This window comes from Chionomys nivalis, chromosome 3, assembly GCF_950005125.1.
Source record: "Chionomys nivalis chromosome 3, mChiNiv1.1, whole genome shotgun sequence".
Lineage (NCBI taxonomy): Eukaryota > Metazoa > Chordata > Mammalia > Rodentia > Cricetidae > Chionomys > Chionomys nivalis.
The window spans coordinates 69793239-69812491 of record NC_080088.1 but is presented as its reverse complement, the minus strand read 5'-3'; the positions used below and the strand labels follow the sequence as shown (position 1 = coordinate 69812491).

Below are 19253 nucleotides of genomic sequence, written 5' to 3'. Positions count from 1 at the left end.
AGCAAAGGAAGATCACTTTTGTGTGGCGATCATGTGCACCAAGATGCCTGTTTACAAATTCCCTCTGTAACATTCGTGAAGATAGAGTGGGGGGCTGAACGGATGAAGTGTCTGTGTTTGGAGGGAGGGGTCAATTCTCATCTTATTGCAACAGTCTAAGTCGGACAGGCAGGTCTCACTACCAAGGCAGTAGTAGCAGGAATGTGGCTACTGAAGGGCCCTTGGTGAGGTTGAAATCCAGATGTGTTAACTGGTGATTAATGTCAGTTAACAGGAAAAGCTCAGTCACTATTTTTAGGTGGGCTCTCCCCCAGTCTCCTGCCTCTTACTCTTTCGTGTGGAAGATTTCTCTCATTGGCATATTTCATCTGCCTCAGCTCTGGTCTCTGGGGAACCTGTGCTTAAAAAGTGAAGGACAATAGAAAAAGTCCCCATCCAGTGGAGGGTAGTCAGGGATATTAACTGCAGAGAACAGAGAAGAGAGGGTCTAAATGTCAAACAGCAACTCAACAATGGTGCAAGCGTCCTGGGAAAGACCCAGCACCGCGCTAACCAACCGCATGGCTCTACGTGGAGCTGGTGTGGCAGGGAGATGTGTCCTTTAAGTACAGATTGCTCTTCCAGAGGACCAGGGTTCAGTTCCCAGTTCCCACATGGAGGCTCGCAACAATCTATAGCTCAAGTTCTAGTGGATACAGCAACCCTCTTCTGGCCTGCATGGGCACTGCACATGTGTGGTGTACATGCATGCATGCAGGCCAAACATCATACACATACAATAAAATAAAATTTTTTTAAAAAAATTATGTGTACTGGTGTATGTGGGTTTTTCTAACATTGAATGACCATGAGAAGCTATTTATTTATTATTATTGATTGATTGAGTTAGGGATCAAACCTAGGGCCTTGTGCATGCCAGGAAATTGTCTGCCTCTGACCCCACCCTATGGTAGATTTGACCAATAGTGTAGAAGCAGAAGTGCTGGGACACAGCTTCTGATGGCCTTACTTAAAAGACAAGGAGTGTGCCTCTTCTGTTGCCTTCCTATCCGGAAGACCAGTGCGCTGGCTGGAACTCGTCACCGTCTCACACAATGAGGATGAGGTCTTATGTGGTCATACATGGCTAAAAGCAAACAAGCAAACAAAATCATTAGTGTTTGTTTAAAATACACATCTTTTCGGGAGGTGGGGTTACTTTCATGTAGGTATGAGCCCCACATGTTTGCAGTACCCATGGAGGCCAGAACATGGTATCATAGCCACATAACACTAGTGATAGATTGTTGTGAGCACCATGTGGGTTCTGGGAACTGCATCCTGGTCCTCTGGAAGAACAGCCAGTGCTTAAAGTACTTATTTTTATTTTATTTAAACAAGTGGGACGGTGTGGTTTTTTTTTCTTTGCTTTTTTTTTTTTAACTTCAAATTGGTAACTTATTGTATGTGAATGATATTTGGGTAACAAAGATGTAAGTGTATACTATTAACATTCAAGATAAGCGAAACAACTCTGTGTATGTACAATTCAAAATAACTTCACGAATGCTTTTAAATCACTGTCGTATGGTATATGAGAGACACTGGTTGGCAATCCCTTGATTAGACCGATGATCAGGAATACCTATAGCAAATTACAAATGTGTAGATACCAGAGCCATGCCTCAGGTACCTTGACTCAAACTCAGAGAGTCAGTTTGGTACCTAGGCCTTTAGGTAGTGGCCATCACACCAGTCTGAGGACATCAGAGAAAAAAACGAATGCACAATAGGCTCCATTTTCATGCATGATGTTGACTGAGTAGAGAATTTCCTCCTACCATGCACTGTCTGGGTTAAGGGAAGTCCTTGATGTTGAGGCCCAGAATTTTTTCCCACGGAGTGATGATTCCTAGTAATCTACAGGGGAAATTAAACTCGGAACTGTTGTTTAATGAGAGCAGGCTTGAAAAACAAGCTAAGACACTTGTTCCTGCTTAATGTCAGAGGGAGAAGGTTGGTGCGTGTGTCCAGCCCTCCTTTCCCAGGGGCTTATTTCACCAGTAAGTGTGTATATGTGTGTGAGTGTAGTGTGTGTGTGTGTACATTGTGTGAGTATGTGAGTGTATTGTGCATCGTGTGTGTGTGTTTGTGTGAGCGTGTGTGCACGCTCATGTGCATGTGCATGAACAGGATGCTCACCTGGGAAGAGTAGCTTGGATTGCAGCCCACCTGAATGCAGCCACCTCTGCGAAGGAGATGGTTCTGTGAGTTCCATCTAGGCACAAAATGACGCAGACCAGACTCACCAACAAGTCTCCAAATGAACACCTTCTGTGGCCTGGAGGTGAACTTTATTTTACATTAGAAGATCCCTAAAGGGTCCATACCAGGCCCTTTCTCTTTCCTCATCTACAGAGTTTGTATTCTCTATAGAGGGGATGAAAAGTTCCTCCACGGCTCCCTGATGTGCCCTCCATTGTCACTTCCCCTGCTGGCTTGCTGGTGTCTGCATGACTTGCCTGTGCACAGTGTACACTCCCCACCTCTGGCAAGACATCTGCTGTCAAGACCATTTCTCAACACTCCTGTCCCCAGGTGTCTGTCCCTCCGTGTTCTTCATTTCTTCCCAGGTTAGAGTTGTAAGTCGCAGTTTCAAGCTAGATTTGTCTTCCGCTTGTCAGCGCCTTGAAAGAGAAAGGCGCAGGTGGACTGTTCCCAGAGCAGATAAGCTCTATTCCTCTTCAGGCGGTGAATCCTTTTCTAACAAGCCATCATTCCGGAAAGGAAGAAACTGATTTGTCCAATGGTCAAACAACCCTGAACTGTGTTCTTTCCGCGGTAAGAGGCCCAAGTGACATCCCAGCCAAGCTCTGTTCTCACTGGTGGGTTATCACTCAGGCGCTTACAAAGCGCTGTCCCTTGTTGCCCTTCAGACCCCAAACCAGCACTACCCCAGGGCTTGGGAGGGGCTTTGCTCTGTGGGCCTGGGCTTATCATCTGTCTCCTGCTGTGTTTGCTTTCTCCATCTTTATCTAAGGTATGACAGTCTAACTTACACACTGCCTCCATGTCTCTCTCTGCCCCTGCCCAACCTCGGCTGCAGAACCACACTCTGAGGTCAGAAGGGATGCCTTTGAGCTCTCCCATCCCAGTGATGCTAATTTGGGCAAAGCACCCTCACCGCTGCAGCGGGCAGGTCACCTGTCAGCTCCCTCTCTGAACAGCAGGAGGGAGCCAGGTCGCACCCAGCTCAGTTAGCTAGCAGCTGAGCAGAACAGAGGAGCCTTTGGAAGTCTCCTAGAGGCAAAAGAAAGGTCACGCTCCTTCCTTTGTAAAGCTCCAATCGGACAGAAAGTTTGATGCTAGGCTGCAGAGTTAATAAAGAGATGAATGGTGAGTCTCTCTCCAGCTACAGCCTCGGCTGTGGACAGTTTCCCCACGGTGGTTACCTGGCAGCTGTCTTTTCTTCTCCTCCAAGTTCTCTCTTGCCTTTCTCTGAAATACATCTTAGAAAGAGGATGGCTTTCTAATGAGGCAGGACAAGCAAGACATCAACCTCCAGTGCCGATTTTAGCTCAGGAAGTTGAAAGCATCCGTTTAGTCAGTAAATGCTACCTGCAGGGCCCAACTGCTTGCTTTTTGAAATTTTGGTCATGGATTTGAAATGCTACCCCCATCCCGCCCCCTTTTAAAAAAAATAACTAAACATTCTTTTATTAGAAAGTTCTCTGTAACAAAGGCATGGCACCACCTTAATATTCCAAAACCAAATATGCTCTAGGCAAAGGAAGACAAAGACGCTTGCTAAATTCATCGTGTGTAATTCTCTGTAATATTTAATTCATTTACTGTTTGCTTCCCGAGTGAATAACACACACAGGGTACGGGTGGAAGAAGAGGGTACAGAGACACGCAGTTCACTATAGTCTAATCCTTGAAGAATTTAGTCTGTCTCAGCACTTAGGAGGCTGCAGCAGGAGGATTATAAGTTCCAATCACACTGTGCTGTACAGTGTGACTCTATCCCAATATATGCAATATATGTGCATGCACACACACACACACATATATTTGTGGGGAGAGAGAGAGAGAGAGACAGACAGACAGACAGACAGACAGACAGACAGTCAGAAGAGGTCAAAGAAACTCATACCCACCACAAATTTAACACAAGCTGCACAGGCCAGGCTAGAAGACATGGGATTGGTTGCTGGGACACACTTAAGTAGTGTTTCAAAATAGTGCACTGAAAAGGACTTCTGATTGGTGGGTTCATGGGGAAAGGGATGAATGTTTAATGGATGAAGCACCATTGGCACTCAAGAGTGAAGGCACACATGACTTGAACGATGTGGTAAAGGAAGGAACTCCCATGAGGAAGAGATAGTGTGAGCTGACACAGGGTAAAAGGTTAGATGGAAGAGAAGCAACCCCTATGCAGCTTGAAGTTCAAAATGAGGCTGGAGATGCTGGCTCGTGCCTTTAATATCAGCGCTTGGGAGACAGAGGCAGGCAGTTCAAGGTCAGCCTGGGCTACAAAGTGAGTTCCAGGACAGCCAGGGATAGAGAGACTCATTCTCAGATTGCAATGGGAATGACAGGTCGTACTGGTGCATAATCACAGACAGCATCTGGCCATGAAAACAGGACACAAAACCGGAAAGACGCTAGTAGGAGGGGACCATAAAGATGATTCCAATCTTCCTACCCTGGGAAATCCCACAGAAACTTTGGGGAAGGAGGGCCGAGGTTGGAGCTATGCAAGACTTCCCCTTGTGAATAGCAACATACTCACTCTAATGCTACAGAGAAGAGCATCCCCAGTCACTAACCTTCTCCACCTCTATGTCCTCACACCCTCCCTCCCCTCTGTGTTTTCCAGTCAACACTACAGAGACTTAAGCTACACCAGTGGCCTTTGATTGATATGTAAGAAAACAAGTACCACAACTCTCAGGCAAGCAACTGCTACTAACTTGCTGTCTACCACCTGTGGCTAGCAGACCACAGCCTGCTCTCGAGCTCCAGCTCTGCCCTGCTCTCCGTCATCACCTTCCAGACTGGTGAATGTCTACCCTACTCTCCGTCTCTCTCATTAGGAGAGAAGTGGGGCTAACTATATATGCTCTGTCCACCGTAAGAGTGGACAGCATCTACCCTACTCTTCTCTCCACCTCCCTCATTTGGAAAGAAGTGGAGTAATGATATCCACTCTGTCCACCTTAACAGAATGGGTAGCATCCATCCAATCGGAACAGCAGCCCCAAAGGTAGAGAGTAATCAAAGGCATTGCTAAGCAGAAGGCAACCATGAGGATGTATCAGCCAGGAAGGACCAGGAGACACGTGACCTCCACTTGGCGCCAACCCACATTCACACTAGACTCCAGAAATTCCAAGCCTTGCAGTTCTGATTGGACAGAGAGAAAGAACCTGTCATCGTGTCATCATTGTCCCAGGAAGTGCTAATTGCTGCCCCAAGTCTCTTCCACTCACTAACCATCCTGGATCTGGCTGGGCACAAAGAACATCAAGTCACAGTCTCCATTCCTAGCCTTTCCTTGGCTCGCTATTTTCCAGGGACCAATTCCTGGTGGTCAGAAAGCAGCAACTGTTTAAGTGTGGCTTTCAAAAACTCCCTGGAAGGGGTTCTAAAGAGCTTCTCTTCTCAGACTGGAGATGTGATGGCAGGAGCTCTGGCAACCATAGTTGCCCTGCAGGTTGTTCTGTGAATAGAAATCACACAGCAGAGCGAGAAGAGAGGATCGCTGATTCAGGGGACTGGAGCCACCTACCCCATGCCGCTTGCCCCAGATGTCTTTCAGGTGTTTATAATCCTTTCTAATTGCTGCTCTGTCAGCATAACATGGCACAATTTGTTTTAATCTTAAGGTTCTGTGGAGGTCTGGCAGGGATCTTGAAGAGATAGGATCAAGGTGTCAGCTGTATGTATGCCTTCCTTTCTGGAGGTTGCTGGGGAAAACTGGTTTCCTTGTTTTTGTTTAGCTTCTAGAAGCCTGCTGTGTATATTTCTTGAATCTGGACTGTCTCCTACTATCAAAGCAAACCATGTCAAGCCAATCCTTATGCCATTATATCTGGCCTCTCTTTCCCTTGGGATTGTATCTGTCTTGCTTAGGTAATGCAAAATCATCTGTTTCTAAGTCGGTTTATTAGCAAACTTAGTTTGATCTTCCTTAATTGGGGCTTGGCCTATAACCTAACTCATTTATAGGCCACAGGGCTTTGGGCCAGGACATCTTTGTGAGACCACACTGGTAGCAAAACCAACTTCCCTTGACCCAAACCATTGTAGGCATGTGTTACGCGTGCCTTACTGCAATGTATGTCAACTGAATTCCCACAACTCTCCCCAGCAACGCTGCTTGTGGTCTGCTGATTCTGGCGGCAGAACACATACACTTTCTGCCCAGCGTCTGCCCTTGTGTCTACATGTCCACAGTAAACCAGAAAGAGGTCATCCTGTGAGCTGATCACAATTCCTATGCCCCAACGCCTAAAGGTTTGCCTCTGCACCAAGAAGGAAACAGAGACTGCAGGAGCTGGGATCCGAAGTTCCACAGCAAGTTCGTGGCATCGGCCGCTCGGGAACCAAGGTCTCTGAAGCCATGCCTGTGTTACCTTCTCCCTCAAACCCTCCTTTGCTTTTCAAAGAAGGATGTATTAGTTATGCTACCACGGGGAGTGGATCACAGCCTCAGCCCAGATGGGCCCCATGTTCTCCTCCTTCCCGATCATTCAAATGACTCCAGATGTGGAAGGCATCTGCTAGATGCCTGTACCCTCTTCCCAGCTCTAGCCTACCACAGCCAAGTTCTCTGTCATGTGCTCCTGTTCCCTGCTCCCCGACTCTTCACTGCTGTCTCTCCTATGCACCACCTGAGGACACTTGGTGACCTGGAGGCCCTTCATTACAGTATTAGAAGAGCTGGTTAAAGACCAACAACCAGAAAGAGGCATCTGCATTTTGATGTTACGACTCGACCTTCATCTCTCTAGGCATCAGCTGGTTCCATCTTAGCAATGGGGCAGCAGCACAAAAATCATCGCAAGGGACAGCTAAAGAGATGTATTCCTAAGCTCTGCACCACCGTGCGTGCTGTCCTTAGCGCTGCTGACATCATCGAGCAAGGAAGAATCCTGCCTGCCCGGCTGGCTCCAAGTCCATCTGTCCATTCAGCTTTGTAACAGTAAATGAAAGCGAGAGGAAACAGAAACAGGCCTACAAGGTGGACAGAAACAGGAAGTGCTCAATAAGCCCAGGACAGGCGCACGGTGGGGAGCCAATGAGCCAGGCAGTGGGAAGGTGCAATCCTAAAGCCTCTGACTCCACTTCTTCTCTAAAGACATGATTTCTAAAAGCCTCTGGTCCTTTTTTCCAGTCCTTTGACCATGTGAAGAAATAGTCCACAGAATCATTAGCTAAGGCTTAACCGCAGATTCTTTGAGTTGAAGGTCAGTGACAATTTCTACACTACCTAAAACTTTGGACGATTAGAAGGACATTTGACTTTTATATATAGCCACAGACCTGTAGACCAGGCAGAGCATGACAAAGGGACAAGGTGGGACCCCTGTCAGAGTCTGAATGAAGACAAATAGAGCATTTCCAAAGGGGGAGGGGCCTGGAAAATGTCACTGAGAAACCTCTGTCCCCCTGGTTTCTGTGACTATTTATTTGAGATAAATGTTGTGAGTATGGTCTTAGGGGAGGAAAGCCGAGGGGAAAGTTTAAACAGAAATAATGAATAATTCACTGAACAAAAGACAATAATGTAATCTCATGCCCCTGACTAGTAGTCAAGGGGGCAGTAAAGGAGTCATGGAAGTTAGGATTCCAGAGAGTTAGCGGCACCCACAGACACTGAAAGATTCAATAGTAGTGAGGAAATGTTATTGAGGGGTGGAGGGATTATCAGAGAAAGAGACACATCTCTCCGAACAATTAGTCCCACCCCATCTTGACATCACCTTGGAGTGGGGAGATGCAGGTGGCAGAATACTCAGTGCGTGGCATGCATCTAGGTGCTGAGTGTAGACTTTGTAAGCTTGCCTCATGTGACTTCCAGGGGCTCTGCTGAAGACTCCAATGTTTAGGAAGGTCATGGGAGAAGACCTGACTCCAAACAAAGAAAACTTCCCTAAGGTATAAGCTGCCCCAAGGGAGACTACATCCTGGAGAGACTGCCTTGCCCCATGCCAAGGACACTCACTGTTCCTGGGGTTGGGGGCAGATTCCCATGGTGTTTTCTAATCCCTAGATTTCAGAGATTCAACTCTGTGAGTTCAAATTCACAGAGCGCCGCCTGCCTCTGCCTCCCAAGTGCTGGGATTAAAGGTGTGCACCACCACCGCCCAGATCGTATGTTCTATTTTTGAAAAATCTCCTTTAAGCTATTTTAGTTCTTTTACTATATGACCTGAAAGACAACAAATCTTGTCCAAGACCCCTACCACAATCACCAAGTCTTCTTACAACCACAACATATCTCTTCCTGTTAGTAAAGCAACTAAAACCAAGATCCATCTCTCAGGAATATTTATCATTTCTGTATGACTTTGGGCACCTGATTGGCAGGTCATCCCCTTATGGAGCTTTTAAATGCATCTTCCTAAGCGTTTTCTTTTTTGTTCTTTGTTCTGTCAATAAATATTGGATAAAATTCTCTAGTAAGAACCACAAGGAAATTCAATTAAAATTAAAGTGACTAAAGGAAAATAATGCTTAAAAAAATACTCTTCTTCTAACTCCTTCTGCAAGATCACCCATGTTTATGTGTTTCAGAAACATGGCGATAGAAACGCAACAGATTCTCCTCTTACCATCGGCTTTCTCATGTCTTCTTAGCCTGGAATTCCCTTTCCCCAAGTCTCTTACTGAACATTCAAGTTCCTGTCTCTCAATGTGAAGAGTTTCCAAACTAGCCCAGGAGATGTGGAACCAGCCTCTCTCCAAGGCGTATCAGTGGGTCTCATGAGAGAGATTTTTATATCGCATCTCATTCCCCTCCACCACACTGAAGTTTTTACAGGACCCAAATCAAGTGAGGTTTCCACGGGCCATGCACAAAGGCTCATCGGGTGTACTTGGCATGAGCTGATGACATGAATAAAATTAACATAAAATGTCATTTCCCCTTTTTCCCACGCCTTATCAGACATTCAAAGATATTCAGCATGTCCCTGACATTCTGTCAGGGAGACAGGAAGATGGTGACTTCCACTTACAATCTGCATCTCCGGTTCCACAAACACTCCGCGGAGGGGACGCAAGCTGCTTCTGTTAGATGTGCTTGCCAGGAATTACTAGAAATGGGGCACAGCTCCCCTGCTCTAGTAGGTCATCAGGACTCCTTGTCTTTGTTTTCCTGAAAAGTACATTTAGTGTAAGCTTTGGTCTCCTGGTTCAACACTAAAGAGAGCGTCCACAAACCAGAAATTGCTAGGTTCCCCCCTCCCCCGCTAGAGGAGGAATGCAGGATCTAGCGATGGTTCCCGTACTAAGAAAATGGCAGCGAGGCCTCAGAGGGAGTTACCTGCCGACAGTCAAATTTTAAGTTCCTAACACACAGAAATAAGATTGGGATTCCTGATAAAAATGCATATGAACACCTATGATTTTGAAAACAATGTGTGTGTCTGTGTGTGTATACATGTCATGCAAGTGGAGCTCAGAGGGCAACTTGCAGTTATCTCCTTCCATTATATGGATCTTAGGGGTTGAACCCAGTCAATCCCATCCTGCCACCTCCAGGTGTGAATTCCACTACATCCTCTGAGAACTACCTCTCTCTCTCTCTCTCTCTCTCTCTCTCTCTCTCTCTCTCTCTCTCTCTCTCTCTCTCTCTCTCTTGTTTTTCGATACAGGGTTTCTCTGGGTAGATTTGGAGCCTGTCTGCCTCCCAAACGCTGGGGTTAAAGGCGTGCGCCACCACTGCCCAGCTGAGAACTGCATCTCTTGTTGCACCCTCAGTTAGCCTGCCGTTCCTAAGACCATCAGTGTACAGGTCAGGCCAGCCTTGATCTCCTGCTGACCCTTGCTCTTAGTCACAGCTGGGTCCAGGATAGATGCTGTGTGTGTCCTCTCTTTGTTCCAGCAGCCACACCTGCTCACTTCCTTTAGTACTTCTGTTGCCAGGGAAGCCATGCATTAGACCATAGATTTAGTTGCTTATTTGTTTCTTATGGCAAACGTGTGGGTCATCATGTGAACTGCAGGGGACCCAAGTCACTTGCTCTAGGCCACACAGCCTGCCAATAGCCTGAGAGCCCAGGCAGGAATTAACGAATGAAAACAGAAATAGGCAGATGTTTATGTGCCTCCAGCCTGATGCAGCCCTGATCTGCTTGCTCACTCTTTTCTCTCAACGACTTCCATTCCCACCACTGCTTTGGGTGGGGATTTGGGGAAATCTGTCCTTAGCCTAGAGAGTCACCTTTTAGGGGGCAGTTAGAAGTTAAGAAGTTGGATCTTCTGATTGGAGAAATTTTCCTTCTAAAAGTGGCACTCACGACATTTTTTTTTTAAATCTGTAAATGGGATATTTATATTTCCTCAGTAGAAAATTTCACCTTCTGGGTAGAGTATCCTGTGGAAAATTCCAGGAAAGAAAGGAAAATTTCTTGAGGTGGTGAGCCATCACAAAAGGAATTTTGACACAGGATAAGCAGGCCCTCGGGGAGCCTCCAGTTCTTGTGACTGCAAATGCAGATGTAGTCCTACCTAGCAGATTGGTGTGCACCTCAGACTTAACAGGGACTCTGGGCTTGCCGTGAATAGAGACTCTCGCGAGGACTGAAGTCTGATGACCCAGTTCTGATCCTTGTTCAGCAACAAAGCCAAGAGGCAGGACAGATTACAGCAGCCTAAAGGAGAGCGGTATGGGTGGACTGGCAAAGTAAGGAGTTTCTCTCTTCAGTTAGCAAATTCCTGCAATCCTGAGTTGGGGGACTCGGGAGAAAAGAAAGGAAAATGGGGGGGGCATGGAAAGGGTGGGAGGTGAGGAGAAAACTACCCATTTGTGCTTATTGTTTTGTGTCATCTGAAAGGACACATTTCGGCCTGCGAGATGGCTCGGCAGATAAGAAGAATTGCTGCACAAACATGAGTAATTGAGTTTGACTCACCAGCAACCCTAGCTGCTCCCTGTAACCCAAGCACTCTGTGGGGTGGATTCAAGAGGGTTTCTGGGGTTTGCCGGCTGTCATTCTGGCCCCAGGTTCAGTGACAGCCTCCTTCTTAAGGGAGTAAAGTAGAAAGTGACAGCCAGAGCACAACACCTGATGTCCTCCTGTGGCCTCTCCACATGTGTGAATCCTCATACAGGCACATCACACGCACACACACACATATACACACACACATGGTGGGGGTATCATAAATTCTACTGTACTCTAAATTTGCCAGTCATGAATTTAACTCCGGTTTTGAGCACATAATCCACACATGAAAATAACACTCAGGGGGATTACCCAGGGCAGTGTGTAGTGTGTCCATTTACAAACCCCAATCCCAGCTAGTCAAGCCCCTCAGCTATCTCGTGGGTTTACAGTCTCCTCTTCTCAGAGCTGCCGTGGTGCTGTGCACGATCTCGAGGGCGGGCTCTCAGAGCAGTTGGCACTGTCAAGAGGCAGGAGGGATGCTCTGTGAGCTCAGCTCTGGCCCCTCTGACACCGAAGACCGTAAATACCTCCCCTGGAGGAAGAGACAGAGAGAGCAGACGTTCGGTGGGAAACAGGAGGTGAACTGTCTAACCCAAGAGACACCACAGGGAGCGGTGCCGGCTCCTTGATGGCATCGCTCAGCGTGTGCTTAGGAAATCACTCCCCGGGGAAGTGAAAGAGTACAAGAGATAGGACACGGCCTGAGAGTCCTGTCCAACTCCAGTATTTCATGTTTATGATTAAAATCACATAGGTCATTGTTTCTTTTGCTAGCTATACAGAAGTCACTGGGCTGAGCATCCTGAGTGGACGCTGGGTGTCTGCAGTTATGAGTGAACCCAGGCTCCTAGAACCAGCCTCAAAGGGGAGCCTGGTTCTTAAAGGCAGAAAGGACACCAAATTGCTGCCAGTGGCCTAACTCAAGATAAGGGATGAGACTTTCCAGTGTAAGTCAAAGGCTAAGACTGAAGCTGTTGGCGCCCTGGGTTTAGAGAGGGTGTTTCCCAAACCTGAGACAACCATCTTTGTCCTCACACCCACCATAATCAGCCCAACACTTACTATACAGGCCAAGCTTCCTGACAGCCCAGTTCCTTTCAGAACCTCGGAGGTCACCCACTCAAGATGGTCTTAAGCATTCCTACTAAATAAGTTCCCAGATTTCCCAGAGGTGACTCTGTCTTTAAAGGACGTTGATTTTGGAGAAATATCTTGGGTTGGTGTGATCCAAAGGTCTGTTTCTTTGTAACCTTTACCACTGGGCAAGTTCTGGCCTCTGAGGGCTCGCTCAACAATGCTTGCCCTTCTCTCCAAGAAACGCCAAGCCTTTGGCAATGACAGACCTAGCCATTTAGTCTGCTTCAGGAAAAAGAGTGCTAGCGCTTCTAATGACAGGGTTTTCGAGACTCTTACCCCAAGTTCTCCAAGCAGGATGTGAGACTGGGGGATAAAAGAACCACATATGAGTTGTGCTTCCACCAACAAGTTCCATTCCATATGCAATCAAAGGTCTTCTGTAGGATTAGTAAGAAAAATTTACAAACGATAGACTCTACAAAAATTATTGTGGCTCACTGCTACTACTACTACAGATACTAACGGGTATATTAAATAAGAACATATCCTAGCTGTCTCCTGAGAAGGCAGGTTAGGGAAGGCAGACCTCTCTTGTTCTGAAAATCACATTGCTGTGAATTCAGCCCATCATAGCCACAGCTATTTTGGGGGGCTGCATCTCAGACCTGGTTCATGCTGAGAGACCACTACACCCTGCAACCTCAGTATACAGAGCTGTCAGCCTCCGTTTCTCCAGTTCCTGCTCTTGGTTGGTTGAGGTGTTTACATTTGTTCCTGGTATCTTATTTATTTCATTTACTTCACCCTGTTCAGGTGCTTTTGGGGCTATGATTCAGCCACTAAAAACAGTGCTTGCCATTCTTGGCTTTGTGTCAGAAGCATCTTGGAAATTTTTTTATTCGTATAACTGTTTCTTCAAAGTCTCAGTCATGAGGTTTTGAGTCATTTAATTCTAGGGTGGGGCTCAGAGCCTGTATCCCAAATAAGCATCTTAAATGGTTCTTTATCAGTCAGAGAAGTGGGCTCCTCCCGTCTGCATCTGGTACTCCAAGTACACCACAGCCTCTTTGCCTTGATTTTACTTGCACACTTGATAAATATGATTTTTCTAGGGAATTGCTGGGGCAGGGGAGCGGCTAAGACTCTACCTAGATAAAATGCTGGTGGTGACTCCCATCTTTTGCATGCTATTAAGGTTTTCTTTCACAAGTTATTTCTTCTTCATTCCATGAAAAATTATATATACAGCAACCTGTAAGTGAGCTGGGCAGAAAGATCATCAGATGTACAAAAATTTTAAAATGTCCAATCTCTTTTCTTTGAGGCAGAATATTTCTTACTCATACCAGCAGTATACAATCTAGCCAAAGACAGTGTCTGAATAGACAGCCCTCCCAAAGGAGACTAAGTACATAATATATATAAGTTGAAACCTATTTACATGCACTATGTAGCTCGTATCTGACCTCTTAATTTCCTGGAAAAGCTAAGGTGAATAAGAGTAATTCTTCCTGGGCCAGAAGGACCCCTGGGCCTTTCTCGTTCGCTCTCACAACTCATTCGTTTAGTAAACACGTACTGAGAATACCGTGTGTTTTAGGCCGACATTATTGGAGAAGGAAGAGCCATAATCTTTTGTCTCCTGCCTGAGGAACCACCCGAAGTGGGTGGGGATGAGCAGCAAAGGTCTAGTGATCTTTGTTCTGAAGAAACATACTCACCTTTCACACAACAACATTAGTTTCCCACAGCAGAGAAATAAAAAAAAAAACACGTGACTCCTTAAGTCCACGTCTGCACCCAAGTGATCCCTTCAAATCTCATTTGGGGAGGGAGCTGCTGTCTTCCATCTCTAAGGCTCAACGCTCAGTGTCCTACGGCACATGCCGGGATCCCCTCCGCTGTCACACAGCTTTACTTCCTCTTAAGTTCTGGGCAGGTAAGAGCACAACTGTGCTATTTCTAAAGACCGTTTTCAAGTCTTCACTCTGTTAACGATTGAGGTTCTTCAACCAGGTGGCTCCTGAAGGACTTTCTGTGTATTACCACGGCTGTCGTCTCATTTTTATGTGACATACATTCTGTAGATCCAGAGGGCACTTTTGTGCACATTCAGGTTCCTGAAGGCCTGTAATAAGCCTCAGACTCACTGTTCTCAGAAGCAATCATTTCTTTAAACAAAATGGCATCGTGTGTGTAAGGCTCAAAACTCCCTTGTCTCTGGTGAGACAGGATTCAGCTCTTTTCCCACTATACAGGTATGTGGCATGCCCCGGAGTCTGTACTGACGAATGTGCCTGTTTGTCTTAGGGCACAGTTAAAAAGCACCTCTGCAGACGATGATTCATACTCTCCCTTTCTGCCTTTCTGGAGATTTCTGTTCATGAATCAAATGAAGAGGCTGATTGCGCTACTATTTTAAAGAGCCAATTAAAAAAGTTCATTAAGCCATACTGGAAGGCTTTTGTGAAGATTGTGGAAGTTCACAGCCGTACGCAAAGTTAACCAGCTGGTGGGGGTTGCAACTGGATTTGATGGTAGAATGTGTTCACTTTTACAGAGGAATCTCTCGGAGGATAATTGCGTTCTCCTCTAGAGGACAGGAGTGGGTCGTTAGAAGGTACCATTGTGGTATAAAACAGAAAGCCACATGTTACGTACTAGATGTTCACTGACGACAGTGAATGATTATCTCTTTAGAAGAAAAAGCCAGATTTGAACCACACCGCTTAAGCTTGGCCCATTGCATTGCAGGACTTTGGGAGGACTGGGGATCAAATAGTAAGACAACTCAAAGCAACTACAATGGACCTAGGACCTTGAGTGCAGATCTCTGTCTCCTGTCTAAGTTCATTCTCTTGGATTTATAAATGAACCCTAATATCCCCTTTTGGATGAGAGAACCAGAGTCCTACAGTAAATGATTCTAAAAGGAGATGATTTATCCTTTAGAATGTTCTAGGTAAATGGACTTTATACCTGTATTGAAACAGAATTTCTCTGTTGTAACCACCCTGGCTGGTTGGCTGGCTGTCCTGGAATTAGCTCTTTAGACCAGGTTGACCTTGAACTCATAGAGAGCTGCCTGCCTCTGCCTCCTGATTGCTGGGATTACACATGTGGGTTGTCATGCCCAGTTTATGACTGTGCTGGGGATTGAGCCCAGGACTTCATACATGCTAGATGAGCACTCTACCAACTGAGCTAAACCCCCAGCCTCCCATCCACCTCTAAATATTTTCTACTGCATTACAGACGGTTTGTTTTTAGAGTATAAAACCTTCTAACTTACTATTCTTCAAGAATGGAACCGTTAGCTACCCAGATGCTACAGACTTCCATTGTCAGGAAAGGTGAGACAAAGAGGAAAGAGTCATTTGTCAGGGCTACCCTGGGAGATTTCTGTCCCTGGCAAGAGAAAGGACAGAAACCAGACATCAAGTATTAACGAAATAGTCATGTACTGGAGACCAATGTTTTCTATGCTTCTGGTTCCACTGTCATCAAAGGCTTTCAGGCTGAAGCCTTGCATTGGAACCAATGGGAAAGCCTGGGTCGAGCACTGAACTCCTTGAGACTAAGTTCTGTAGTCTAGATCCGTTGTTGGCTTGTTTGTGAGGAACAGTGGGTCCTGTGCTCAAGGATGAGTACATAATCTCCCCACACAGTCATTTTGTATGAATTCTGAGTGCTCGTTCCAGGCAATCCTGCACATTCTTTAAAAAATGTGCTTTTATAAAAACAGAAGAATTAAATCTAGTCCCGGGGTTGGAACCTTGAGTCAGATAGTCTACCGGGAAGCTAGTTCATAGACATAGTTCAAGAGGATGGATGAGGAACAAAGCAAATGCAAAAGGAATTGCTTCACATCTAGCTCCGAAGGACTGAAGACTTCCAGCCAATGAGAGATGTTAAATGGTCCTTAGTCATCTGCTGTCAACCCCACTGCCTGTTTCAGAGCAGGCCAAAAGGACCACACCCCACACCATGACTTTGGGTCCCATCTAGAATGAAATCTCATGATGCTTAACACCGTGCTCCTTCCAGCTGGCTCCCATCACCTTCCCTATCACCTCCAACCCCACATGGCAGGCTGCTATCTTCTCAGCAAAGCCTGCGGAGGGCTCTGCTCACACCCTCGGGAGAGGTGTCTGTGACGCGCATGTGTGGGGGAAGCTCTCACAGCGGTTCTTGCTTATGCCAAAAACACCCCGGGAATAAATAAAGGCCCCCGATTCTAACACCTTCTAATCATACCCAAACCGCATGTGAGCAGAACAGAAAGCTTAAAAATAAAACTCAAGGAAATAGGGATTCTCTGCTATCGAAAGAAATTCCTTAACACACGCATCTCTCAGGTAATGAGTGCTTCCTTTGACGGAGCCCATGCACATTTTTAGAGCTAGAAATGGGGCCTAAGACTTGAGTCGCCTAAATTCCGGTGACACAAGTAAGCACAGTGCTGAGCAGAGGCGCGCATCTGGCCAGGCAGGCGGGGCGAGCTTTGGAAATAGAATAGCTCTCTTTTCTTCCCGGACTCCCTGAGGGGGAGGTGACTGGGCGGTGTTGCCCAGATGCTACAAATTAAGTAGCTGGAGACACTAAATCAGCATTCCTTTCAACTTCAGTAGTTGTTGCCTAAACCCTTCGTGAGTGCGAGAGAACAACGGCAGGCTTCAGGCTAGGTCACCCCTTTAGAAATGGGGTGTGGGACCCGGTAACCTACAGATTTCACTTTACCTGTGTGGGAGGTAAGGAGAGTGGACCCCGCTGTTTACCTAATTGTCCTGAGGATGAAAGAAATAATTTTGGTAAAACTCCGAGCCCCATGCCTGACAGAAACTTCAGGATGAGTGAAATGTCACATACTTCACTTGGTTTTCTGCTCCACCCATTACATCTTATTGCTTCCCTATGAACTGAATCGGGAAAACCAATGGGGTTTGTTTATTCCTTGGATTAACATTTGTTCTCTGAGTTTGAGGGCATTCTCACAAAAACAGCCAAGACCCTTGCAGACCAGACTTTTATTTCTGGTACAGTGTTGGCGCAGATGAAGGACTGAGGAGTTACGGGTGCCAGGTTAGCGGGGCAAATTGCTTTGTGCTCTTGAACCCTGAATGAGGTGTTCTGAGTGTCACTGGTATGTGCTCCTGTACGCATGTGCTTGCGCGTGTGTCCTCTCAGAGGCTGTAAGTAGACATCATATCTCCAGGAGCTAGAGTCATAGATAGCTGTGAGCCACCCAATATTGGTGTTCAGCCACCCAACATAGGTGTTAGGCATAAAATCTGGATCCTCTGTAGAAACAGCAAGTGCTTCCAACCTCTAACATAGCCACCAGTTGTACAATGATTAGACTATTGATATGATTATTTTACTTAAGCTCCACCTCTGCCTTCAGTTACCTCTAGCTTTTGAGTTTATTTCTGTCCCTCTGGAGTTACAAGGACAAACTTGTCTCTCTTCTGTCAGTTACTGAAGGAAGAAAGCCAATGCTTTTTTAATACCAGTGCATAAAGATTTATATAAGAATATCAAAACATAGACCATTTCACTCTCTAAAATTAACCAGAAATCTGTTTATGGTGACCATGGCAACAGGTGGGCAATTACACACACACACACACACACACATATATATATACACATACATACATACACACATAAACCTGTGGCTTAAGTTTTAACAGAGTTATAAGCTCCCAAACACCATTGTCAAGTGAAGATCAAGCTTAGACTTCATAGGCCAGTGTTAGGGCATTGGCAGGCAAACTGATCCCAAATCAAGGTTCCCAAATTGAAAGGAAATTGAGACTGTGGTGGAGTTCTAGAGCTCACAATAAGGTACACAACCTGCTTTTACATGTGTATGGAAGGCAGATTGTTGCATTTGTAGTTTCTGTGAATGAACAGTTTGAATTGCATGGGTTACCATTTCACACATTTGGCAAATGAAATCTCGATTTAAAAACAGATAACATAGAGCGTTGGGGTAATATCTGATCTTAGAACTGAGTTCTAACAATTCTCTCTCTCTCTCTCTCTCTCTCTCTCTCTCTCTCTCTCTCTCTCTCTCTCTCTCTCTCTCCCTTCTGGGAAAGAAAGCACATGTATTTGGTGAAGACAAAGATGGGCAAGGAGTCTAGGAAGCCTCTGGGGTAAGAGAAATCCCATACTGAGCAAGTCACAAGTCACAAGCTTTCCATAGTTGATAAAACTATTGCTGTCCTCACATCTGCCACCAGTATCTCTATTTCTTCCTGGGCCATCTCCTCACCCAAATGCAATAAGGCTAGGATTTCAGCATCCACATGATAATACTGTTCCCTTCCTTCTCAATTACATGAAAGCCTTCAGTATAGTCCTCATGGGTTCTTGGTCACCATCTGCAGCACGGGCAGGAAGTGCTCAATGTCCAGCACCCATCCCTTCGTTCTTGGAGTTCCCCAGGACCTTGGGCACCTTGGTGTTGGTAGGGTTCTGGCCCAGCACCCTCATCACATTTCCATATCTGTGGTACAGGTACAGGCCGTCGCCTGTTCCATCAAACAGTTGGCTGGCCTCCTTGATTTCTGTGGTCTGGTTCTCAGTGAAGTCACACATCTTGGTTACTCAGCTCTGTGGGACCTTTTCTGGAAGTAACGACCAACTGTAATGATTCCTAATTCCAAACCATGTGTGACTTTGTGTTTGAAAACACTTGGTAAAATATAAAGTGAATGATAAGTATAGAGATTACTGAGAAGCATGGTCTTTGTAAGTCTAAAGCATGTAGTAGTATCATCTGTGGGGGAAAAAAAAGGGCCAAAATAGTCCCATGAAAACTCCAGCCTTCTATACTGTTTTCTTTTCGATGGCGAGTTTGTGTCCAAAGTGTTATAATGACCCTTTTCATTCCAGACTCTCTTTTAAAAGTCTAGGAAACTGTTAATGGCCTGGACAATTTCACCAAACTAAGGGCTTTCAATGGTATGCATTGTATACATCAGTTAGCATTTTCTGTGTAAC

General features: G+C 45.9%; 1 pseudogene; it reads right to left on the bottom strand.

Moving 5' to 3' along the window:
• The window catches only part of LOC130871301 (myosin light polypeptide 6-like), a 159190-nt pseudogene extending 140342 nt beyond the window's left edge, over positions 1–18848 (bottom strand).
• Between the last annotated feature and the right edge of the window lie 405 nt (positions 18849–19253).